The sequence below is a fragment of the Tupaia chinensis genome, unplaced genomic scaffold (assembly GCF_000334495.1).
Source record: "Tupaia chinensis unplaced genomic scaffold, TupChi_1.0 Scaffold149178_1, whole genome shotgun sequence".
In the NCBI taxonomy this organism is placed as follows: Eukaryota; Metazoa; Chordata; class Mammalia; order Scandentia; family Tupaiidae; genus Tupaia; species Tupaia belangeri.
Genome location: NW_006209026.1, coordinates 989,740 through 1,016,889, shown reverse-complemented (window position 1 = coordinate 1,016,889; position 27,150 = coordinate 989,740). Strand labels below are relative to the sequence as shown.

The 27,150-nt window shown below is 37.3% G+C and overlaps 1 protein-coding gene across 1 annotated transcript in view; it reads right to left on the bottom strand.

Annotated features, from left to right (window-relative positions):
* LOC102474987 (microtubule-associated serine/threonine-protein kinase 4-like) overlaps positions 1 to 27,150 on the bottom strand; it is a gene marked incomplete at its 5' end in the record, with an annotated part of 327,526 nt that overhangs the window by 270,265 nt on the left and 30,111 nt on the right. The gene's annotated exons all lie outside the window — the stretch shown is intronic.

Sequence of the window (27,150 nt, the reverse complement as noted above, 5' to 3'; positions counted from 1 at the left end):
TAGGGAAAAATAAATTTTTTTCAACATTTGAACAATGAAAACTCTAAGTAAAAATATAAATTCTGCAAGAGAATTCCAAGTAGTTTATAATGGTTTATTATAAAAACACATAATTTTAGACTTAATTTATCTTTATCTTTTAAAAGATAAAAGGGCAGCTAAGGGGCCAGCAAGTGGTGTGGTAGTTAAGGCATTAGACTCCAACATGGCATACCACAGTTTGAGTCCCGGACCTGGCAGCTTGAAAAATCATACTGAGTGCATGCACATGCGTGTCCAAAATCCCAAGAGGAGAATGGAGAAGTGACTATGGCCAACACTCCCCCACCCCTGTGAGAGTATTTTTCCCTTTTCCTTCTCTCTCTTTCTCTCCTGTGAGTATACACACCTTATGGAGAAAATAAACAAACACACAAAAAAACTAAAACAAACAAGAAAAACTCAGGCAATTAAGCAAATATCTCTATGTGTAGACAGTTGTTAATGAAAGCATAAAAGCAATTTCTCTACCAATTTTCTACTGGTTGGGAATGATCAACATATGTACTTGAAGACAGAACAAATCTTCTGTAACTCAGAACTGTCCAAACAACACTACCATCTCCCCAAGCTCAGCTAAGTTTGTTTGTTTGTTTTTGGTAGGGGAGATTTTTGCTATAGGGCACGTACATGCACCAGAGAAACAGAAAGTGAGAAATCACCCTCCCCTACCCACCCCACCCCCATCCTGGGATGTGAGAGTGGCCATGCTGCAATCCCTTCTCCTCCATCCTCCTCTCGAGATTGTGGGCATGTACGCACATGTGCCCACTGTGAGTTTCAAGTGCCCAGCATGAGTTTCAAGCCTCTAGATCTGGGACTCAGCTAAGTTTTTGATCATAGTATTTAAATAACATTAGCCGGGAGAGTTTTTGCGTATCGTTCTGAAAAATTAACTCTGGAATGAACTCTTTCCTCATCCACTTCACAGTTTGAAAGAACCAAATTTAAGAAGCCACATTTTAGAAAATCATCTATAAAATCAGTAGACAAAAAGTAACAGAAATTTAGATCCTAATCCTGATTTTTCTGATGATTCAGAAAAATTAGTTGAGGTAGAGCTTTCATCTCTCTATCCCTTAGTTTTATCATCCATAAAATCAAAGAGTTGGGTTTAAAGCAATTCTTATCTCTCCTGGTCACATGGACCTGTGACATTTGGAATGAAAGCCCCAGGAATTTCCCTCCACCAAAAGCCAGACACTCACTCAATAGATTTTATGTGACTCTGGGGAGTTCGACTACAAACCTTCCTCCCCCAAACTCCCCTATCAAACCCATCTCAAGTCCCTGTACTGGAAGATTTCTAAGGACCCACTTAGTTCTAATACCGTGACACCATCATCATGACAGTCTGTCTTGACAAGTTACCTCCCAAAATTGAAAGGTTGGGCCATAATCAACTTTGTCAAAACCTGGCTATGACAAGGAACAAGTACACCTTGATTTGGAAATGTCCTACATATAATATCCTATTTCATTTCAACTTTTCAAAAAGCACTTCAAGTGATCCCGACTTCTCTAGGCTTGGCCATTCCTAGCTGTAGTCTCAGAAGCCAGTCCTACCAGCCAGAATGCACCCATTCCAGAAGGCTAGTAATTCCCCAAGGTACAAGTACGTCTTTCAGGAGGTTCAGTCAAAAACCAAGCTGAGTCAATGAGACCTCTCTCTCAATAATTAGAATTAAAAAAACAAACCAACTAGAGTAAGATAATGAGAATGAATGAACAAAAACTACCTAGAATGTAGACTTTGATTAGCACAGTAAGTTTTCTGTAATAAGTATTTTCACTCTTTCTTCTGCCTAGATGCAAACTGGCCAGAAAGCTATTAATATCTCTTAAATATCTCTTTGAAGGATATATTTGATTAATAGATCCCTATTACATAAAGCTGTTTGCTACTATCCACAGAACTTAGGACTCAACAAGTTATCAATATTGCTCACACATCCATCTAATAGGATCTTAATTTTCCTTTTAAATACGATGAATATAGGAAAAACTAAGTCAAACTGAACTTTTCCCCTTCTCTCCAATACTTTAACTATAAAATAGTACTTAAAAATCAAAGGATATAGCTTTTTAAAACCTTATAAATCTAAACATTTGTTTATATGAAAAACTAAAGTATAGGATACAGTACTTCATATAACCAATAATGAATATTACAACTGTTAGTCAAAATTCACTTTGTACTTTGCGAAGCTATTTGGGTCACTTAGATGTGATAAAAATCAAGCCATGCTCTTCTATTCTTCCTAATAAATCCCTTAAAATCAGAAACATCAACGATTTAGGTATTGCACATGGAAATCCATTTGCATTTAAAGTTAATCATGACTTAAACCAAAGGAATACAGCTTAATATTTAATATTTAACCCAGAGGAACATGTTTGTTTTAAAAAAATTTAAAAAATAAACAACACTCATTTTGACTTAGCAAAACAAAAGCATATCAAAAGGGAAAATCTGGCACAGAAATCTGAAACTGAAGAGAAACTTAAAAATACAGTCTGAGGCCTGGTCTGAAGATGACAGAATACAGGGCGCCTCTTCTGCACAACAATAAAGAAATTGCTCAAGTCCTCACTAAAACCCCTCAGGTATCTACTTTGTTCAGTTTCAGCTTTAGATTTTCACTCCTTTTCATTGCTTTTGCTACCTTAAATTTACATGTGACTGTTAAGTTGAAAAATTAATTTTTTTAAGAAAATATATGTGGGCATCACAATATAATACATAGTCTATCACAGGAGTAGCAACAACTTCAACAAATAATACTTCAATAATAAGGGAAGCTCCATGTAGACTTCCTGAATCAGCACTCTTAGAAATCCAAATAGTCCCTTCTAAAACAATATGCTTCTCCTGACACGTTATGGGAAGCAAACACACACATCGGTGTTCTATTTTGTTTTTCCCCTAAGGCTATTCTGTAACTATTTTTTTAAATTTAATTCCATAATGTCAGATAATCAACACAACCAAAACTCTTTTCTGTCTTGGAACACAGATCAGAGTATATGTCACACATACCTTTTTTTTTTTTTTAAGGCTTTTGCCATAGGCTATTCTGTAACTATTTTTTTAAATTTAATTCCATAATGTCAGATAATCAACACAACCAAAACTCTTTTCTGTCTTGGAACACAGATCAGAGTATATGGTCCACATACCTTTTTTTTTTTTTTTAAGGCTTTTGCCATAGTGCACATGCACTTGCTGGAGAGAAACAGAAACTGTGAGAGGGAAGGTGAGAAATCACCCCCAGGAGGGATGAAAATGCTACAGTTCCTTTTCCTCCTGGGATTTTGGGCTTGCATGCACACATGCCTGGCATGACTTTCAAGCTGCCAGGTCCAGGACTTGAATCATGGTCAACCATGTGAGAGTCTAGTTCTGTAACCACTATGCCACCTGCTGGCTCCCTCTCAATTGTTCACTCCATTGAAAGAGAAAAATAAATGGTTCCAAAATTTACATTACATGATGATTTGTGTTCATAAACTACGAACTGGCCCAGTCATGGTGGGAATGCTGCTAAAACATTGTGCTCTGTAGGCTGGAACTACATGGGAGGCCCAGGTTTGAGTCCTGGTCCAACCTAAAGGCTGGGTGCCATGGCATGCTTCAGGAGTCCCATCAACTTGAGGAGGCTGAGGCAGAAAGATGGCAATAGCAAGACACAGCCTTTAAAAAAAAAAAAAAAGCTATAGGTTCAACTTATATTAAAGGCATGGTGCCTTCCCTCCCCAGTTTTCCAGCTACATGAGCAATACCAACATAGAAATCACAGTAAGCAATATGCCAGGTGTTATAAATGTTATGTCCATCCTAAAATCACAGAAGAAAACACCAGCTCTTACAAGAGTTAGTGCAATACAATTCAGAACCAGTATCAGTAAAGTGCTCAGCCACTGATTCTTAATTTTGTTTAAATATTCATAGAATTGAGTATTCTTGCCAAGGCATAGCTGTGGGTAATAACACCATAATTATATCTAATGATAAGAGTCATTTTTTAAAGAAACAGAAATTTTCAAACCTAGACAAAAGCAGAGATGGACAGTGATATAGCTTCTATTATCAATTTGTGGTCACTGCTGCTTCCTCTGGTTCTGCCTACCTCCCCACCTTCCTAGACATCATCCCATCACTTCAGTAAGCCTTTGTATATATCTTTAAAAGAGAGTATTTTAAAACCTAACCACAATATCATTATCATATCGAAAAATCTGAATAGTTATTTCTTAGTACCAAATACTTGGCCATTATTCATCCTCCTCAATTAATTGAAATTGTTTAGTCTATTTGAACCATGAAAAAAATAATGTACATATGTCACAAATGGTTGATATTGTACACTTTAAAATCTTTTTTTGGTCTTGAGGTTTCTTTTCCATGTTTTCATTCTGTGCAATTCATTTGTTAAAATGCCATATACTGTGTCCTATATTGCGTTTCCTATAGTTCAGATTTTGTTGATATCATCCCCGCAGTGTCATTAAACATGTTCCTCTTTCTACTCTATTTCTAGTCAACGTAGTTAGATCTAGAGACTGGAACAGAGCCAGGTTCAGGTTTTTGTCTATTTGTTTTTGGTTAGAATATATCCTAGGTGGTGGTGTCTACTTTCATTGGGGGGTATATAAAGTTTGGTTATCTATGTATGATGTTAGCTATTAATAAGCATTGGAGTCTACAAAATAGTAAATATTCTAAATTTATCAATTCAGTTATTATTAATACTCCTATAAAGAGAAACCTCATCAATTATTTCATCATCTTGAATGCAATATTTATCACTTTCAAAGTAATGAGTTAATTTCCTAGCATCCTTCAAAGGGGACTGATAAGGTTTTCTTGCATCATTATAAAAAAGTCACAGGCTTAAATACTTTTGATGTGTTTCAACCTAGAGGAGTTGTTATTCTTAGTGATTCTCAGACTGTCAAAATCTGAAGCCAGTGAGATTCCTGAATCCTTTTTCTACTATCTCATCTAGTCTTTCACAGCTTCCCTGTTTTCTGGTATAAAAGATGTTTCAATTCATCATTTCTTTTTTCCACTTCAGATCTAGAATCAGGCATTTCTCAAAACAGTATTTTAAGATCACAGTCGGGACATCAAGGATGTCCACTGTCACTGGATTGTTGTTCTTTATTTCCAGGCCTTTTTAATAGAGAAGCAAGCCAATATATCTTAATGATATATCATGAAAGAACAGTATGTCAGATGAGTGTTTAATATCCAAACTATGAAAGGAATTCACTCAAACTCAATAAAAAAAATAACAACTCAACTTAAAAATAGGAAGAGGATATAAGGAGACACTGCTCAAAAAAAGAAATTCAGATGGTTAACAAATATATAAAGAAGAGAAATTCAACATCACTAACCATCAGGAAAATTAAAATCAAAAGTACAAAATGATATTACCTCTTACCTGTTTGAATGGCTATTATCATCAAACAGTAAGTCTTGAAGATAGAGTACAAAAAAGGAAACCCTGGTACACTGCTCGTGTGAATTTAAATTATTCAATAGTACAGCCATTATGCAATGAATGAATCAATCAATATCTATCTCTCAATATCTCTCCCCACCCATACACACACACGTTTATATAAAATTGATCCTTAAAATAGAGATCTTGCCATTTGTGACAATATGAATGAACCAGGAGGACATTATGCTAACTGAAACAAGTGAGACACAGAATGAAAAATACTGCACAATCTCTCTCATGGACAGAATCTAAAAAAAAGAAGGCAAATACACAGAGAAAGAGTTGAATGGGGATGGAAAGAATGGAGAGATTTAGGTCAAAGTGTACAAAGTTGCAGTTATGCAGAATGAGTAAGTCTAGACAGCAAGTATACAGTACAAAGACTATAGTTCATCATACCACATTGAACACTGGAAACTACTAATACATTTTAAATGTTCATACCACCAAAAAAGCTAAACAAAACAAAACAAAAAAAAGAGTAACTATGTGAGATAGTGGAAATGTTCATTGGTTTCACCATTCTAATCAATTCACCATGTATATCAAAACATGTTATATACCTTAAATACATACAATAAAAATTTAAAAATCATAAATTCATATTAATAATACTTATTTAAATTAGAAACTACAAGACTCTTACTTATCTTTAATCAATCTTATACTTGTATTTCTTTTCATAACCACACCAAAAATTTCAGTTATGAATGACATCAAGCTAGTTGTTAATTTATTTTTTCCCAAATATATACATAGCCTCAGACTAATAATACTAACATTATGGTCAACAAAATGATTACTATCCGCATCTGAAACTTGTCTAGGCAGGTTTTTGTCCTTAGGGATATACAATAAAAATGCTGTGTTCAAAGTCCTTTGGTACAGTTCCATTCAACAGGGTTGTAACACTTCTTCAATATAGTTGTGTGCATTTGCTTCATTTTGCTTTTGATTTTGAAAGACATTTAAATCATAATTTTGCTAATAAATACATAACACATTTACTTAGTTCCAAAAATCAAATCTACAAAATAAGGTCTTCTAGCTCATTCTGTTGCTAATAACATAAAATACCTAAGTCTGGATAATTTAAGAAGACTCAAGTTTCATTCAGCTCACAGTTTGGAGGTACAAGGTCCTGGGGCCACATCTGTAGAGTTTTCTACTGCACCACAACATGGCAGAAGGCAAGGCAGCCCAGCACAGAACGGAACATGCACCTCCTAATAAAAGCCACCAGAAATCCTGAGATGGCAACTGAATTTGAGCTGTGAAAGAAATATTGCTTTTGCACCACACAGTTTTCATTTTTTGCTTTTTAAAATTAAAATATAAAATTTATTTTTTCTTTCTTCTTTATTTTTTTTTTCTTTTTCTTTCCTCTTCTCTAATTCTTTTCCTTTTTCTTTAACTTCAAGTCTTGGCTGCTCAGACTCCACACACTGAGTGTCTAGACAGGTCCAAATAAAAAATATCCAAACATCTGAACATGATTAGGGTCAGAATACCCCTCAATTCCCACTGAATCTGATGCAAAAAGAGTTAAAATCAGAAAAAAAGAGAAATTGCAGATCACCTCTTACACACCTCTGAATGCTCAGATTGAACTTCAAGAATTAGTAAGAAATGCACCATCCATCAGATGACCAGAAATCACCACACGGTCACAAGAAATATGAGAAACCAAGAAAATACCTCTCCTCCAAGGGAAAAGAATAACTCCTCTTCATCCACAGAAAGTACAATGTAACTAACAGAAATGTCAGATAAAGAATTTAGAACATTCATAGTGACAAAGCTAACAGAGATGGAAGAGAAGAGAGACAATGAACTGCAGAAGAGCAAGGAGAATGAGCTGATGAGTTCCCAGGAAGTGAGGAAGTTCTTGCAAGATCTGAAAGAGAAAATACATACCTTAAAAAAGAATCAAATAGAACTGTTAGAGATGAAGGCTATAATACAGGAAGTCAAAACGTCCCTTGAAAGTATTAAAAGTAGACTAGATCATATGGAAAATTGAATCTCAGATATAGAAGATAGAATTGCTGGCCTAGACAAATCCATCATAAAGACTGAGAAAATTGCCAAAAAAAAAAAAAAATGAGAGTAATATATGAGAAATAGTAGATACCATCAAACATCCAAATATCTGGATTATTGATATCCCAGAAGTGGAAGTAAAACCTAACCACAATATCATTATCATATCGAAAAATCTGAATAGTTATTTCTTAGTACCAAATACTTGGCCATTATTCATCCTCCTCAATTAATTGAAATTGTTTAGTCTATTTGAACCATGAAAAAAATAATGTACATATGTCACAAATGGTTGATATTGTACACTTTAAAATCTTTTTTTGGTCTTGAGGTTTCTTTTCCATGTTTTCATTCTGTGCAATTCATTTGTTAAAATGCCATATACTGTGTCCTATATTGCGTTTCCTATAGTTCAGATTTTGTTGATATCATCCCCGCAGTGTCATTAAACATGTTCCTCTTTCTACTCTATTTCTAGTCAACGTAGTTAGATCTAGAGACTGGAACAGAGCCAGGTTCAGGTTTTTGTCTATTTGTTTTTGGTTAGAATATATCCTAGGTGGTGGTGTCTACTTTCATTGGGGGGTATATAAAGTTTGGTTATCTATGTATGATGTTAGCTATTAATAAGCATTGGAGTCTACAAAATAGTAAATATTCTAAATTTATCAATTCAGTTATTATTAATACTCCTATAAAGAGAAACCTCATCAATTATTTCATCATCTTGAATGCAATATTTATCACTTTCAAAGTAATGAGTTAATTTCCTAGCATCCTTCAAAGGGGACTGATAAGGTTTTCTTGCATCATTATAAAAAAGTCACAGGCTTAAATACTTTTGATGTGTTTCAACCTAGAGGAGTTGTTATTCTTAGTGATTCTCAGACTGTCAAAATCTGAAGCCAGTGAGATTCCTGAATCCTTTTTCTACTATCTCATCTAGTCTTTCACAGCTTCCCTGTTTTCTGGTATAAAAGATGTTTCAATTCATCATTTCTTTTTTCCACTTCAGATCTAGAATCAGGCATTTCTCAAAACAGTATTTTAAGATCACAGTCGGGACATCAAGGATGTCCACTGTCACTGGATTGTTGTTCTTTATTTCCAGGCCTTTTTAATAGAGAAGCAAGCCAATATATCTTAATGATATATCATGAAAGAACAGTATGTCAGATGAGTGTTTAATATCCAAACTATGAAAGGAATTCACTCAAACTCAATAAAAAAAATAACAACTCAACTTAAAAATAGGAAGAGGATATAAGGAGACACTGCTCAAAAAAAGAAATTCAGATGGTTAACAAATATATAAAGAAGAGAAATTCAACATCACTAACCATCAGGAAAATTAAAATCAAAAGTACAAAATGATATTACCTCTTACCTGTTTGAATGGCTATTATCATCAAACAGTAAGTCTTGAAGATAGAGTACAAAAAAGGAAACCCTGGTACACTGCTCGTGTGAATTTAAATTATTCAATAGTACAGCCATTATGCAATGAATGAATCAATCAATATCTATCTCTCAATATCTCTCCCCACCCATACACACACACGTTTATATAAAATTGATCCTTAAAATAGAGATCTTGCCATTTGTGACAATATGAATGAACCAGGAGGACATTATGCTAACTGAAACAAGTGAGACACAGAATGAAAAATACTGCACAATCTCTCTCATGGACAGAATCTAAAAAAAAGAAGGCAAATACACAGAGAAAGAGTTGAATGGGGATGGAAAGAATGGAGAGATTTAGGTCAAAGTGTACAAAGTTGCAGTTATGCAGAATGAGTAAGTCTAGACAGCAAGTATACAGTACAAAGACTATAGTTCATCATACCACATTGAACACTGGAAACTACTAATACATTTTAAATGTTCATACCACCAAAAAAGCTAAACAAAACAAAACAAAAAAAAAGAGTAACTATGTGAGATAGTGGAAATGTTCATTGGTTTCACCATTCTAATCAATTCACCATGTATATCAAAACATGTTATATACCTTAAATACATACAATAAAAATTTAAAAATCATAAATTCATATTAATAATACTTATTTAAATTAGAAACTACAAGACTCTTACTTATCTTTAATCAATCTTATACTTGTATTTCTTTTCATAACCACACCAAAAATTTCAGTTATGAATGACATCAAGCTAGTTGTTAATTTATTTTTTCCCAAATATATACATAGCCTCAGACTAATAATACTAACATTATGGTCAACAAAATGATTACTATCCGCATCTGAAACTTGTCTAGGCAGGTTTTTGTCCTTAGGGATATACAATAAAAATGCTGTGTTCAAAGTCCTTTGGTACAGTTCCATTCAACAGGGTTGTAACACTTCTTCAATATAGTTGTGTGCATTTGCTTCATTTTGCTTTTGATTTTGAAAGACATTTAAATCATAATTTTGCTAATAAATACATAACACATTTACTTAGTTCCAAAAATCAAATCTACAAAATAAGGTCTTCTAGCTCATTCTGTTGCTAATAACATAAAATACCTAAGTCTGGATAATTTAAGAAGACTCAAGTTTCATTCAGCTCACAGTTTGGAGGTACAAGGTCCTGGGGCCACATCTGTAGAGTTTTCTACTGCACCACAACATGGCAGAAGGCAAGGCAGCCCAGCACAGAACGGAACATGCACCTCCTAATAAAAGCCACCAGAAATCCTGAGATGGCAACTGAATTTGAGCTGTGAAAGAAATATTGCTTTTGCACCACACAGTTTTCATTTTTTGCTTTTTAAAATTAAAATATAAAATTTATTTTTTCTTTCTTCTTTATTTTTTTTTTCTTTTTCTTTCCTCTTCTCTAATTCTTTTCCTTTTTCTTTAACTTCAAGTCTTGGCTGCTCAGACTCCACACACTGAGTGTCTAGACAGGTCCAAATAAAAAATATCCAAACATCTGAACATGATTAGGGTCAGAATACCCCTCAATTCCCACTGAATCTGATGCAAAAAGAGTTAAAATCAGAAAAAAAGAGAAATTGCAGATCACCTCTTACACACCTCTGAATGCTCAGATTGAACTTCAAGAATTAGTAAGAAATGCACCATCCATCAGATGACCAGAAATCACCACACGGTCACAAGAAATATGAGAAACCAAGAAAATACCTCTCCTCCAAGGGAAAAGAATAACTCCTCTTCATCCACAGAAAGTACAATGTAACTAACAGAAATGTCAGATAAAGAATTTAGAACATTCATAGTGACAAAGCTAACAGAGATGGAAGAGAAGAGAGACAATGAACTGCAGAAGAGCAAGGAGAATGAGCTGATGAGTTCCCAGGAAGTGAGGAAGTTCTTGCAAGATCTGAAAGAGAAAATACATACCTTAAAAAAGAATCAAATAGAAGTGTTAGAGATGAAGGCTATAATACAGGAAGTCAAAACGTCCCTTGAAAGTATTAAAAGTAGACTAGATCATATGGAAAATTGAATCTCAGATATAGAAGATAGAATTGCTGGCCTAGACAAATCCATCATAAAGACTGAGAAAATTGCCAAAAAAAAAAAAAAAATGAGAGTAATATATGAGAAATAGTAGATACCATCAAACATTCAAATATCTGGATTATTGATATCCCAGAAGTGGAAGAAGCTAATCAGGGCATTGATAATCTATTCCATAAAATCAAGGAAGACAACTTTCCAAACCTAGAGAGGCTTCCAAGTATCCAGACCCAAGAAATACAAAGGACCCCAGATAGAATCAACCCAAGAAGATCTTCTCCAAGACACCTTATAGCCAGATTGACCAAAACCATAGACAAAACAAGATACTAAGATTGGCAAGAGATAAACATCAAGTTACCAACAAAGGAAATCCTACCAGGCTTATAGCAGATCTCTCATCAGAAACAATGCAAAGCAAGGAAAGAATGGGAAAATATATTCAAAATATTAAGGGAAAAGCAATTTCAACCAAAAATACTGTACCCAGCAAGATTACCCTTCATGTGGGAAGAAAAGACAAAGGCATTCTCAGAGAAACAAAATCTGAATTTTCCAACATCAGACCAGCAGGGAGTGGCATACCAGGAAAACTAAATACAGACACAAAGAAATAAGAGTTAAAAAACAACTAAGAAAATGGCCAACTTAATGGTAGAGACAAGTTTGGAGTTGAATATTATATATCAGAATTTAATCCAGATCTGACCAAAACAGAAGATTAAGTACATAAGACTGAACTGATGAAATACAATCTTAATGACTTTTGACTAAAACATTACAGATTTTCTTCTAGGCTTTTTTTTTCCAGATTTAAGGACTTTTGTCCTGTCTTTAGCTGCCGATAGGTTCATGTACCTACTATTTGAACAAAATCCTAACCTGTTTCCTGGCTTTAAGTTTTAAGCAAGGCTCTCTTAGTATTTCTTTTATTTTGATTTATTTAAGCTAAAACTGCTTTTCTTGGAATTAAAAAATATATTTAAAAATACCTATTTAATGACTGCAATAAGCTATATAGCATCAGTTAGCTGCTACTTTATATATTCATTCTATTCAGTTTCACACCTAAAGTCATACTAGTGTTCACAGATTGATATATATATATATATATACACACACACACACACACACACACACACATCAGCTGAACTTGCAATTAAAAGTATTTAGACTATTTAAGATATTTTTGTGAATCAATAAAATGTGGAGATGTGGAGGGAAAATTACCTAGATTAATGGAAAGTGAAGAGAGAGTGCAAAAATTCCTATACATCAAAAGGTAGGAAGCATTGACATTTGAGATGAGAGCAAAGGAAGACAATTGCTTCCTTCTTATTAGTAGATACAAGAAATAAAAGCCACCAGAAGTCAGGCAACCCATTGACTAATTACCTTAAGACTTACCTCCTCCCAAAGGCCCCACCTTTCAAGATCATCGCTGGATTACATTTGTACCCTCTTAATCCAGTCACAACCAAATCTCAAGGTGTGAACTGGGGGTGGGGGGAGAGGAAACACATTCCAGCTATGGCACAAGGTATGTGTCTCCTCACCTCTTTTTCAACTAATCTTTTCTTAGTTTTCTTTTCTTAGTTTTCTGGGAGTTCTTTTTTCCCCACTTTTTAACATAAACTGTCACTCAGTACTGATGGACACACTGACCACTCCCTCCCTGAAACACTCTCTTCTGTTGGTTTCCATGACATCACAGCCTCCAGGTTTTCCTCCACTCTTTGGCCTTTTCTTTTCCCCTCTTCTAATTGTTCGCTTCTTCTAACCCCAATTAGAGTCCCTCAGGGTTCAAACCAGGACCTTTCTCTTTTCACCACATTTTCTTCTTAAATAAGTCATCAATTCCTATGCCATAAATATCATCTGCATGCTAATGACTGCAAATTTCTATCTCAGGGTCAATTTTCTCCTTGGCAATGGAGACTCAGGTACCCAAAAATCTATAAACAAGCAAATTTTTGGTATTTGCTTGTCAAATAAGCACCCCAAACTTAACATGTATAAAACACAGCACTTAATCACTACTGTCCCTTCAAAAGTATTCCTCTTTGTCTCCCCAATTTCAATAAATGGCACCCAGCACCACCGAAAACGCAAGCATCCAGGCATCATCTTAGTTTCTGTCTCTACACCATGTTTCTATCCAAAGCTGCTCCAAATCCTGCTTCTTACCAGGAGTTCCCTATATTGGCATCACCCTCTTCACCTCCTGTCTTCTCACTATTTGTTGTGACTGAATGTATGGAAGAAAATAAAATGGAAAAAAAAATTTTTAAATAAAAGGAAAAAAAGCTAATTTTAATTTCTAGTCTCTGATACATAAACTAAACCCATGAAAATTTAATCAAGAAAACGAATGAATTACAAATAAAGATGATACATCAAAAGACAAAGAAGTATCAAAATAAGAAAAAAAAAAGCAACACTTTAAAACTACAATAAAATGGAAAATTTTCCCCATGATGAGTACAGGATGAGGAGGACTTCAAAAAGTTTGTGGAAAAGGAATTTAAGTTGATTTGGGTATCCAAAAAAAATGGAAATCCGTGCATAGATTTTTACAATGCACATTTTCCATGAAATTTTTAAAGATCTCCCTCATTTATCAATTACTAATTTTGAGAGGAAGGATTGGTACTTTAAAAATATAGTGCTCACACAAATCAAAAGAAAGACTAACAGAAAAGTGTCTAAGGACACAAACAAGCATCTTAGTGAAAAAAGCAAGCTGCTGAGACCAGCAGTTAGCGTAATGGCTATGTCGCTGAACTCCCATGTAGTCGACTGCAGTTCAAGTCCTGGACCCAGTGGCTTAAACTCACGCATGTGCGTGCCTGCCCAAGATCCTAGAGGAGAATGGAAGAGAAAGGATTGCAGTATGGCCATCTCCCCTGGGGGGTGATTTTTCGCTTTCTGTCTCTCTGGCAGGCACACACGAGCCCTATAGCAAAAACCTCTCCAAAAAAAAAAAAAAAGACAAACTGCCCATGAATATACAATTTTCAGCTTCATTAGTAATCAAAAAACTGCAAACTGAAAGAAGATATTTTCATTATTAATCATTAATCTATCAGATTAGTGGGTCTTAAGAAAGTATAATACCACTTAATACATTTAAGAGTATGAGAAAACTACTAATATCCAGCATTCTAAAAATTTAATCAAGAAAACACTATCTAGCATCTTCAAAATAAATCTACTCTGACACAAACAGATGAAGTGAGTAATGGTTACATTGCTCAACTCCCACATGGCCAAGTACAGTCCAAGTCCTGGACCCACTGGCTTGAAACTAATACCGGGTACATGTGTCTGTCTGCCCAAAATTCTGAGAGAAGAAGGAACCCAGGCATGGCCATCCTCCCAGGGGGTGATTTCTCACTTTCTTCCTGGTGAGCGCACACACTCTGTAGCAAAAATCAATCTATTTCTTTATATATACACATATATATATACACACACACACACACACACACATAAAGATATATATATTTATATACAATGTATTATATACTTATATAAATATATTTTTATATGTATATATAATTTATATATTATTTTATATGTATTAAAATACATCTACTCTCTCCCAGCAATTCAATTTCTAGGAATTTACCCTAAGAGGAAGATCAAACAAGTATGCAGAAATATGTCAAAGTGTCATAAAAGGATGGTTTACAATTGTAACTTTAAGCAAATAATAGAAATAATCCGATGGCCAATAGAAAATTAGTTAAATTTTGATACATTTATATAATATGAAATCATTTTTTAAAAGTCCAGTTTTTCTGATATGGAAAAATTTATTAACTGGGTGAAAAAGAAACAAACCACTAAATCGTATGGCTCTTATGAATCACATCTTGGTTTTATAAGAAGCACATGTAGGTACACAAAGTCCAGAAAGTCACCAACATTTATTTCCAGAGTGTGTAGCCTCTAGATTGTGGATACATATAAATTATTTGCATATTTTAATTTTCTGAAATTTTGACAATAATGACATATTACTTTTATAATGGAAAAGTATCTTACTTTTTTTTTTCTTTTTTTTTTTTTTTTGAGAGATTTTCACTGTAGGGCGCGTGCGCTCGCCAGACAGACAGAGAGAGACATAGAGACAGAAAGCGAGAAATCACCCCCCAGGGGGGATGGTCACACCGCAATCTCTTCTCCTCCATTCTCCTCTCGGGATCTTGGGCACGCACGCACACGCGCCCAGCGTGAGTTTTAAGCCACCGGGTCCGGGACACGAACCGCGGTCGACTACGTGGGAGTCCAGCGACATAGCCATTACGCTAACTGCTGGTTCCCAAGTATCTTACTTTTGAAAAAAATATAATTTCCATGTTTAAAATGTTCCAGGACACAGAAGAAGACTGAAACTAACCATCCTCTTCAAGCAAGATGACCTCTAAGGACAATCTCTCAAGTCACTTCTAGACTGACTTTCAGCTCATCTCCCAGAAAAGGAGGCATGACCCTTTCTTTACTCTATACCCTGGCTATATGGCTATGCTTAACACGCAACAGAGGAAAGCTACACCCAAACACTATTGCTAACTACAAACTCAATGTGTCACTACCATTAAAGACATATCAAAAGTGGGGCAGGAGGTGGGGGGTGAGGGGAGGGCAGCTGGTTGCATGGTGGTTAAGGCGCTGGATTCCCACATGGCCAACTACAGTTTGAGTCCTAGACACAGCAGCTTGAAAATCACACAGGGCCTGTGTGCGTGTGTTCCCAAAATCCCAAGAGGAGCAACAAGGATAATGGACTGAGTAGTGGTCAGCCCCTTTGGGAGGTGATTTCTCACTTTCCCTCTCTCTGTCTCTGTCTAGCAAGTGCACACAGCCTAGAGCAAAAAAAAAAAAAAAAAAAAGGAAAAAATAACAATGAGCTTAAAAATCATAGTAAATACAAAAATCTGTATTTTCTTCTCTATTCTGTATCTAGATTACACCAAGGCAGCAGAGCAGTTTTTGTTTCATATCTTATTGTCCCAACCACCACCACCACGGGGTATCAACTCTACCAGTTTACTGAATCAGCTTCCATGGAATTTCACTGGCCTATATTGTGGAGTACTATAAAAACATCCCTATGAAAGTCATTACTGTAGCTACCTAAGAATGTGAAATGCTTCTTACACTGGTATCTCCTAAAATTAGCCCTCAGAGAAATACCTGCTTTGGCTTCGCATCAGAAGTCTATGGTAGGCCACACAAGCAGCAGGATGCCACTCTGCAAAGGTGAGCTCACATGAGGTCCAGGTTCAGTCACCAGGCCAATCTCAGGACAGGAGTGGTGGCACCTGCCTGTGATCCCACCTAACTAGAAGGCTGGGGTGGAGGGAAACAGGGCAAGACCTTGTCAAAAATACATACGTACATATGTACATGCGTATATGGTATTTTTTCTCCCCCACCCATTTTCTCTCTCTCTCTCTCTCTCTCTCTCTCTCTCTCTCTCTCTCTCTGAGGAAGAGCAGGAGGAAAAGAGAAGAGGAAGCAGAATCAGTAGTATTAGTAATCTGTGATATTTCTTCTGACTAAAAGGTCTGTATTTACCTTTTGTAGTAGGTGGGGTATAGTGTATGGACATACATGCCCTGGGAATCTGATAAGAGCTATGACTCTTGTGACCAGCAGACGGCGTAATGGTTACATTGCTGGACTCCTGCATAGCCAACTATGGTTTGAGTCCCAGACCCACAGTTCAAAACTCACACCAGGCACGTGTGTGTGCATGCCCAAAATCCCAAGAGAAGAATGGAGGAGAAGGACTGCAGTGTGGGCATCCACCATGGGGAATGATTTCTCACTTTCTGTCTCTTTCTCTGTTGAGCATACACGACCTACAGCCAAAAAAAAAAAAAAAAGGGCTATGACTCATCCCTCCATATTCACATGCTAGACCCTGCATTCAATTTTAGAGAGTTCAGGGACATCTGCTCTGTCTCAGAGTAAGAATCCCTATTTTATGGGTCAACTTTCCTTCTCACAAGTTTTCTTTGCACATGAACTGCTACAAAGTTTAGCTTCCAAACTAATGTTCTCCTTCAACTAATGCACAGTTCATTTTGATATGCATGCTGCAATAGTTGCCTACCTGGTTCTGGTGCACACATCCCTATACTGATTTCTACCCCAAGCTTTTATTACTAAGATTCATATATCCTGAAAAACTGATTTGGGGGAACAAAGTTAGAAAGACTAGTATAAACAATGACATAAAACATAATGCTAATTCCAAAGCCCAGTTAAGTGTTATAGTCACTAGTGTGATTGACCAAATATTTCCGGTTCTTTTTCCAGGCATGTAACAGAATTGCCAGGAACAAGTAATAGGTTTAGCAAATGAGTTGCAAGCAGGAGTATCATGTGTCCTTTCCGGGCCAGCACATTTAACTGCTCATGGAGCCCTCCAGAGCTCTTTTCCTCTGGCACAGTTACCAACACGAGTGGAAATGGAGACTGCTCAGGGAATCCGGGTGCCCTGTGGACCTCTGATGGATGGGCACCATGAAACTACGTTAAGTTGGGAAGATTTGGGAGTGTTTGTGCCTATAGAATAACCTAGTCTAACTGGATTAAGGCAGCTGATACAGAAAAATGAGACGCTACAGACCTCCACCCCTCGGGATTGCAGTCCCAAAGACTTCCTTCCTTTTATTTATTTATTTTTTAAGAGAGAGAGATCTTTGCTACAGGGAGCATGTGCTCCTTTGTTTCTCTGGTGAGCGCATGCTCCCTGTAGCACCCCTCTGGGGGTTTGCCACACTGCAATCTCCTCTCCTCCATTATCCTCTTGGGATCTTGGGCACGCACACAAACGCTCCCAGTGTGAGTTTTAAGCCGCGGGATCTGGGACTTACAGTGGTCAACTATGTGGGAGTCCAATGACACAACCATTACGCCATCTGCTGACCACAAATTTTCAGACAATATTAGGCACTGCATCCTGGAGGCAGGCTTGGATTTCCAGCACCACTGGTCATATCTGGTGCACAAACAGGGCAGGAACATCAGGGTCTTGCTGATGCCAGCACTCAGGAGCTCTGAGAAGGGGGAAGCAGAGGCTGGGCTACAGGGAGCAACTGGAATAAAACTGTCTCCTTAGGCCCCAGCCTCAGCCCGCCTGATGCTCAGGTGCACACATATCCAGCCCCCAGTGCCAGGTGGCTGCAACAACGGTAAACAACTTCCCTGCTCATTGCTGAGAGGACCACACTGAACGTACTGCAACATTGTTCCCCTCACTGCAACCCCAACAGCACTTAAAGCAGGTCATCAAGATGTGGCCATTATTTTCCACAGGGAAAGAATGGGGGACAAATTATTTTCCTAGTTGTACAAAGATGTGACCAAGAGAGAGTTTAATTTTTAAGAAAGCAGACAAAAGAAGACGTATAGTCTGAGGTCCTAGACACTACAGCTAGGCAACAAATGAGACTTTTTAGCACAGTTGTAGGCAGCAAAAGAAACAGGGTCAGTTACATGAAAAACAATGTTCCTAAGAAAAACAAACCGGTTACTTAGAAGGACACATCTCCTTCTGGACTGAGAGCAGAGAGAAATTGCTCCCCTGTGTCCTGGTAATGAGGCAACTGTGTAACAGGATCTTTACATTAAATAAGAGTGTCCCAGGGTTCTTCTTAGCAGTGCCCTGGTAGAAGCTGACTGTCTTCCGCCACACCACCATTCAGAAGAACCCAGCCTATGGGGTCTAAAACCAAGTTTTCAGGAACTCAGTTGTCCGGTGGGATAAACCAATCCAGCAGCAAATTTTAGAACACAGTGTAAAAATTAGGTGATATGCATATATTACAAAAATAAATTTAAAAGCAAGGACAGGCAACCTGGCTGGAAAACAAACAAACCTAGCCTCAGTAAATACTTTAGGAAAGTGCCTGAATTCTTTGAAACTATTAAAAGTTCTTCATCACTAAAAAATCTAATATTCTCAGCGACAGAATCTAATAGGGTGCCAAGGGATATTTGGCCACATCTGAGAGGGCTATACAAATGGCTATATACCAGTAAGATCGGATAATGTGCAAGAAAGACCTGATAATGATAAGATATTTTTAAAAATCAGATTGACTGCACATTCTTCAGGCAAGTCTCTATAACTGTTATGCTCCCAAGATGTGTAAGGTAACTGAATGGCTATAACTTCCACGGTGAGTACCCCACAAAGTACTTGACACTTAGCCTTCAGGTGCCAAATACAAACCCACATGTTTTACATCTCGTCCACGCTGGAGGTAGCAGGGCGAGGAACTGTTCCTGAAAAGGCGGCATCCTCACCTTTGGAAAGAAGGCAGTTGATCAGAGAACAACCTGCATGGGCTCAATTTTCCTCAAAAAATAACCTGGAGGGCTTTACTGACACAAGGATAAAGGTCAACCAGGGCCCCAGAATCAGGCTTCTCAAGCTGAAATACTTGGACCTGAAGGGGCACACAATTCCGGATGTATAAATCTAAGTCACAGAACAGAAGTGATGCATCTTTCTAAAGCATCCCTTTTAGAGTGGTTAAGTAGTCATTTAAATTCAAGATATCAACAGACTATGAAGAAAATTAATACAAATTAATGAATGAAAAGAAAAAAAATCAAACTCATTTGTACTAAGAGAAGTGTGTTTGTGTGTGCGTATAAACACATCATTTTCCACTTACCAACACCACCTGAATTGTATAAGAAATTCTTCCATTTTTCCAAGGTCATAATAATTTTTAGCCTGAAAAATATTTCATACTAAATACTATTTTATAGGTTTTATACCTAGCACCTAACTCAGCTATAAAACACACACAGAGCCTACTTCATCAAAAGAAGTTATGTAAAAGAACTTTTTAATGAACTACCTGGGTGAACGTCAGAAGAGAGATGGTTGAGTTGCAGACAATGTGCAAAGGGTATTAGGAGGTATAAGCCAGATACATGCAGGGAAGCGGAATGGCTAGTAAGTTCCACCTACTAAACACACACTATGTGAGACAGACACTACCATCCCCATTTCACAGCTGGAAACTTTAGCCCAGATAGCTTGATATAAAGCCTCTGTCTAGCCACATGTTGTCCCCAGTAACATTGCCATTACTTGGAATAATATTAATGGCATCTTTAGGACTAGTGTTTTTAAAATACTCCCAAGATGTCTACATCTGGTAGAACTACTTTACAAAGGAATAGATGGAAAACTCTAGGGGATAATTCTACACCCCCTTCCAACACCTTCCTTCATAGGGAGCAACCGACTCTCAGTAGCAACACAGCTATGCCTTAAAGCTGCCTGCTCCTCAACACCAGCCTAACAAGCCCAAGTTTACCACTTAAAAACAATGCAGCTGTCACAGATATTCAACAGGAAAGTAAGAGAACGCTAAGGGAGACAACAGAGTGGCAGTTTCCCAGGGCTGAGGTAGTCTATCCACCTGTTGTCGTTTTGACTCTGTGGGTTTCGTGTGAGGAATGTAGGATAAAAATCTTAAAAACAAACCATAAGATGTGTCCAATCAAAGCATGAACACCTTTCCAACAGGCATATAACTGTTACCAACATCATATCAACCCCAAGTCTATTTCTGAACTGAGGGTGGGGCAGGAGAGCAGGGAGGGTATTTAACCTGGAAATGTTTTCCAGGCGTACAACACTTCATGATTCATCTGCCTAGACATTTGAAGCCATCACATTGTCCCCAAGGTCAGGCTTTTGTGGCCATCCCAAGTCAGGTGTATATTTCTTCCTGATTTGTAACATGCCACTGGTCAGGTCAACCCCCAGCCCTAGGGTTATGGTAACCAAGGCAGAATGTGTGTTCTCTAAATGGAAAAGATAACTTTTGTCTTCAGAGAAGGGATTCTGTAAATCTAAGTCAAATCATAATTTTGCAAGATAAATGCCAAGCTATTAGAATATAAATGGTTAGCAGTTTACAAAAAATATAAATTATTGATTAGCAAATAAGAAAAAGTCCAGATTGCTTATTCTAAGAGAAATTATATATTGAAAAAAAAATACACTTCATTTCACACTTAAAATTACCTTTTTTTTCATTTTATTACACATTGCTGGTGAGTTGCAGTCAAATAGTCATGCTCATTTGGGTAAAATGGATTGATTATAATCCTTTTTAAAAACTCAAAAATATAGGAATGCTGAAAATGAAATATAAGACTATTGATGCAACTCTAGAAGGACCAATATGATGTGGACTCCATATATAGCATTCTGGAGGTTGGCCTTAACCCAGAGAAATAGGTTTTGGAGATTATGGGAGGGATTTATCTACACACACACACACCCCTTATCCTTCAGGCAACTTCCTATACATCATTTCACTGTTGTACTCAGGATTCATTTAATTATAAGAATTTAAACTCACCTGAGCCTCTTTGGAAGGTTAGTAAAATAGTTATGATCAGTTCTGATCTCACCTAATTATATAGCAATGACTCTATCTCCAAATAAGATCATATTCTAAGATATTTAGAATTAGGACTTCAAAATAGGAATAGTAGGTGGTTACTGTATAACCCATGACCCTAGATTCTCCTTATGGTTTTATTTTTTTCCCTAAGGAAGTGATTCAAGGAATACACTTTTATGCATGGAAAAGTTTGGTCTGTCGTTGTTTGCAATGAAAGCTCAGAATCAAGTGACTAACAGCATGTTCTCTAGCATCTCACACAACAGTAGAACACAGCTTCTGAGAACATGGGATCTTGAGTCAGACCGTCAGGGTCGAGTTCAAATCCTGGCTCTGCCAATCATCAACTGAGTGACTCCTGGCAAGTTATTTATACCTTCTTTGGTTCTGTTTCCTCATCTGTAAAATGTGAATGACGTTCTACCTCGTAGGCTTTTTTCAAGGGTTAAATGAAAACTGCACTATGCTGTCAGTCATTATATGAAAGATCCAAAATATTAACTGATATAATGTACAAAATCCTATTATTGTGACATTATATATAGGGCAAGCTTTTGCCATTATCCTGGGTCCATAATGCCCAGGAATCAGCAATAGCTTTTTACCTGAAATGACATTATCTGGAGCTGTTACTGGAGAGTTTATTGTACATGCAACTTAGAGCATGTCAGAGGCATTAAACACATTTTTATTTTCACTCTACTGCAGGTCTCCCACAGTTCACTGTGACACTTGGTCCTACTGCAGCTTCTCTCGTGTGTGTGTGTGTGTGTGTGTGTGTGTACGTACACACGTGCCTTCCCTCTTCAGCAAGATCAAAGCCTGAAAAGTGAGATTCAGATTGATAGATAAAAATGTATATAAAACACGGAAACTCCAGATTCCAGATGTTTCTTACTTTAGGCTCCAATTTAGTGCTTTACATATAATGACTCCTTACCCCCACTTACAAATTGCCATTGCCATCAATCTCATCCTTCTAGACTATAAAGGACCAGAACTAAACAAAAACAAAGTTCATTTATCGCAAATCACAGATTTTACTAACAGAAGTCCTTAAGCCCTTATTGACAACCTATTTATTCTTATTTGACCCACAATTCTAATTAAATTGATCACCTGGTTTCCAGGTCCATGGCAGATTAGTAGCAACAAATTAAAAGAGAAGGCAGGGAAGGAAAAAAAAAAAAAAAAACCTACAGAACCCAGAGCACAGCAATTTAAGGGCACTCGGGAGAAGGAGCAATAGCAGTTTCCCAACTGCTCCTGAACACTCCTTATGCCCTCACCTGTGTTTGTATAAAGCAGTTTGTCTAGAAATCTATCAGGCAGCAGAGATTCCGAGAGATTGCTCCATGGAGCCATGTTCTTTTCTTTGTTTTAAAATTCTTATCTTCTCTACTGGGATAAACTGAGCTATATGAGAAAACCGAGGTACTGGAACAATCTCTTCTCAAAGAGCTCCAGAGAGCCCGTGCTTACTTATGCAAACTGTGACAAAAAAGCTAGTTGAGATTTGCCAGTACTGTCTTACAGAACCACGAGAGAAATGGCATATAACTAAACACATAAATAGTTGAAATTTCGATAAACGTTCTAAAGTGTTCATCAATGTGTTATACCAACTATATTAAACTCCCCTTACAACTTTGCTTATATTTATGTGATTACAAAGTTTATGTTTTAAGGTAGAACAGGGACAAACTTCAATCGAGATACTACCCAACACCAAATTCCAAAATAATAAGATCCAATTACTGTCATTCCCACTGCATCTGTAGGGAGGAAGTCATCTTCCTGTCGAACTGCCCCTCAGTACTAGTGAGTGTTTTAACTCTGGCTCTGACTGGGTTCAGGAGTGCTGTCTCTGCATATTTTCTACAGCTGGAACTATGTCAGGTGTGTCTATGAGTGAGTTTCTGGCCAGGACTGAGAATATCTGTAGATGAAGTGATGATGCATTTTGTTGGCTTTGGGGGCTCCCAGGTAGTACCCTGATCTGAATCTGGATGGAGAGGGCACAGAATCTCTTTTTGGGGAGGCAGACTTAGCATAATGCTGGAGAACAAATGTGATCAAGTTTGAAAATTTGAGCAACTTTTTACAGCCAAAGTATGGTTTCATGTCACTGCATTTTGATGGTCAGAGCTGGCCATCTCCTGGAGAAGTGGTTCTCAGCCCTGCTGCATATTAGAATCATCTGGCGAACTGAAGTAATACCCAGGCCCCATCCCTAGAGTCTGATTTTCTTGGTCTGAAGTGGGGCCAGGAATTTTTTCCCCAATGCTCTTCCAAAGAGTAAAATGTTCAACCAAGTTGAGAACCACTTCCTAGTATGGTCCATTCTTTAAAAAAAATAAAAAATAAAAAATAAATCAGACCTAATGAGTTAAAAATGGGTGTTAAACCCTCTTCCCCATTCTGAGAAACTTACCACCCTATCCCTTGTTACTTGCAAGCTAATAAACATTAACTCAAATATGTCAAAGTTTCAAAAGAAACAGTCCTACCCAAGCGTGAGTAGTAAGTACAACATAGGCATTCTTTATAGTTGATTAAAATTATCAAGCACTTGCTTTTTAACAAGTTGCTTTAATATAGGTACAGACACATTAGATAATCTTGTACCAGCTCCCAGCAGCCAGGGGTGGTGACAGACAATTCTTTGTGACCTGACAATCTCTCAGAGTGCTCTACTAAATATCAAGTTGTTCTAAAGGAAATGAGTGGGAGACAGGTCGACAGCAGCTGCTATATACGTTGTGAAACATACCAAAGCTTTATTTGAAATTCTTTCACTGAGCTAAATGGAGAGGTGTATGTATAGGCCCAGGTGGAAATGATTCAGAACGTTAAATATAAAATGCTCTAAGTAATTTGCTAAAACTTGAATAGAGTCAGACAGCTGGGACTGGAAAGGAAAAGGCTTACAAAGGGAGACCAACACACAGGTCGGTGTGCAACTCAAGAGTGCTGCAGGCTCACCACAGAGTGAGCAGGGCAGGCGTCAGATGCAGGATCCTGTTAGAAATGTGCCCCCCTCCCCAACCTTCGCCTTTTCTAGTTTTGGCCAAACTCCCAGTGTCAAATACAAAGATTTACGATGAGCCTTCAGGAGTCTGGGTGAAGGGAAACATATTTTTGTATACCAATTTTTTTGTTGTTGTTTGAAGGGATTTTAATAAGAAGCCCTGCCCTCCTTTGTCTCCCCTCCCTGGTGTTGGTGGTCATCCATTTAAGCACGCAGACCTACTAGGCATTTCACTTCCAGAAGGTCTCATCCTGCACGCTCAGCTGTCAAAACGCAAAGAATGGCCTTAAATGGACACCGCTAAATATCTATAGTGCAGGTTTTCTCCCCAAAACAACAGCATTATCTGGGTCCCTAATATAATCATACTCTTAACATGCTCCCTCAAGACACAACTCCAAATAACTCTGGCATCTATCACAGAAACATTGCTGAGGACACTGGACATCATTCAGCATTTCTAATATCATGAGAAAATTTCTCAACTCCAAGAAAACTTCTGCTCGTCTGTCCTGAGCAATTGGTGTGATTTTGCCTTCAGAACACCAAATCACATGTCAGCCATGTCTCCTTCTTTGCCCAGGCTGCTATAATGCTATGAAATTCAGAATCGTTTTGGCCCTCTTCCAAAAACTATATAGGATCTGTTCTCGTACATTCTTATACACTTACCTCACCACAAATCTTTCTTTTTATTCTCTGCCATCTTTCATTTTTCCCTTTGTTCTAATTTCCTGATCTATTAATTTTATACTCTGGGTACAAGTGCAAATTCCATCTATGATTTATAGGATAGAATCCAGCCTGACCATTAGGTGAAATTAACTGTACATAACCAATATGTGATTTTGTCTAAATACATGAGCAACACTCTCCCCCTACATCTGATCTACTGACAAGGACCCTCTTCATTTCCTCTGCAACACGAGTAGCATTCTTCTCAGAAAAACTGAAGGGTACTTAATAAGTCTGTGGAAACTTTTAGCAAATCTGGAAGAACCTAGTGCAAATTCACTGAAACAGCAGTGAAAAAGAAAAACCCCAAAGTCACATGACTTACCTGGGAAAGACCAATGAAAGTTCGTAAAAGTAGGTTTACATCTTATTTCAGATTTTTAATAGATAAGCTCTGAACATTACTAAAGTTTTTTTTTATTGTTAATAATATGTATTAATATGAGGGACTAGCAGACGGTACAATGTTTACATTGCTGGACTCCCACATAGTCAACTGCAGTTCAAATCCCAGATCCAACAGCTTAAAACTCATGCTGGGCACATGTCATGCATGCCCAAAATCCTGAGAGAAGAAGAAGGGATAGTGGTGTGGCCATCCCCCTGGAAGGTGACCTCTCCCTTTCTGTCTCTCTGGCAAGTGCATGTGCCCTATAGTAAAAATTCCTCTTAAAAATTTTTCAAAATATTTATTTATATGATAATGATGATAAATGGTTAGAAGAAAAATAGTAATCATTAATACAGATTAAAGATGTACAACTTATAAATGCTGAGTTTAATTATTTGCAGCCACCGATGTAAAAATTTCCTCTCATGGACATACAATTCCATACCACTCAAACTCAAGTCACTGATGAAGACTTCTGTCCTGGTGAAGACTCACTTCCCAGTCTCATCTTCCTTGACCTTTCAGAATGGGATATGGGTGGACAACACATTCTCTGCTTTCCAACGTTATCTCTAATTGGTTTCTAGGGACACCAATTTCCCTCTTAAGTTTTGGCAATTGGACCTAGTCTACTTTGCCAGTTGCTTCTCATCTCTCTAACCTGTAAACTCCAAAATGCCCCATCACTAGTTCTCTTCTGTCTCTAACTACCCCAGTGATGACATGGGTGCCACAGCTTTATAGATTAGCAGAGACTCCCCAAGTGTAACTCTCTAGCCTGAGTGTCCTTCTTCACTTCCATCCTCATTTATCCAACTTCCTTCTTCATAGTTCCACTTAGATATTGACAAGAAATATCAACTCCATCCCCGAAATGTACAGTACAGCATTTTCAGCACTGACTCTGATTAAAAAAAAAAAAAAAAGCATTTGTCTTATTAGAAGAAACATTGCTTACATCTTCAAATCATTTATTGCACTTTAACTGTCATAAATTTGGCAATGGATTCAGGAAACAATCTGCAGATGTTTTAGCTGACAATTTACAGAACACTCTAAGCAGACATGACTGTCCCAAATTGCTTCCTAGTACCAAATTTCGCATGTAACTTATACACACAGTAACAGTGGAGTGGGAGATCACAGCTCCTTCTCCAAACAGCACAGGAAGACTCATCAATAGGACACAGAATCTGCAAGTTTTTTTACTCTCCTATTCTTTCCTTCTCTTCCTTTTCCCCTCCCCTCCCTTTCTTTTTCTATGCTTGAGGATGTGTATGCACACGAGAGAGAAAGGAAGAGAGCAAGAGCAGATGTACACCCTCAATGGGGCCTGATCACTCCACAATTTTCTTTTCCTCCATTTCTTCATCCCAGCAGGATCCCAGGCATACACATGTGTCTGGCATGTTTTTCAGGCTGTTGACCAATATTTGAACTGCAGTTGGCCAGG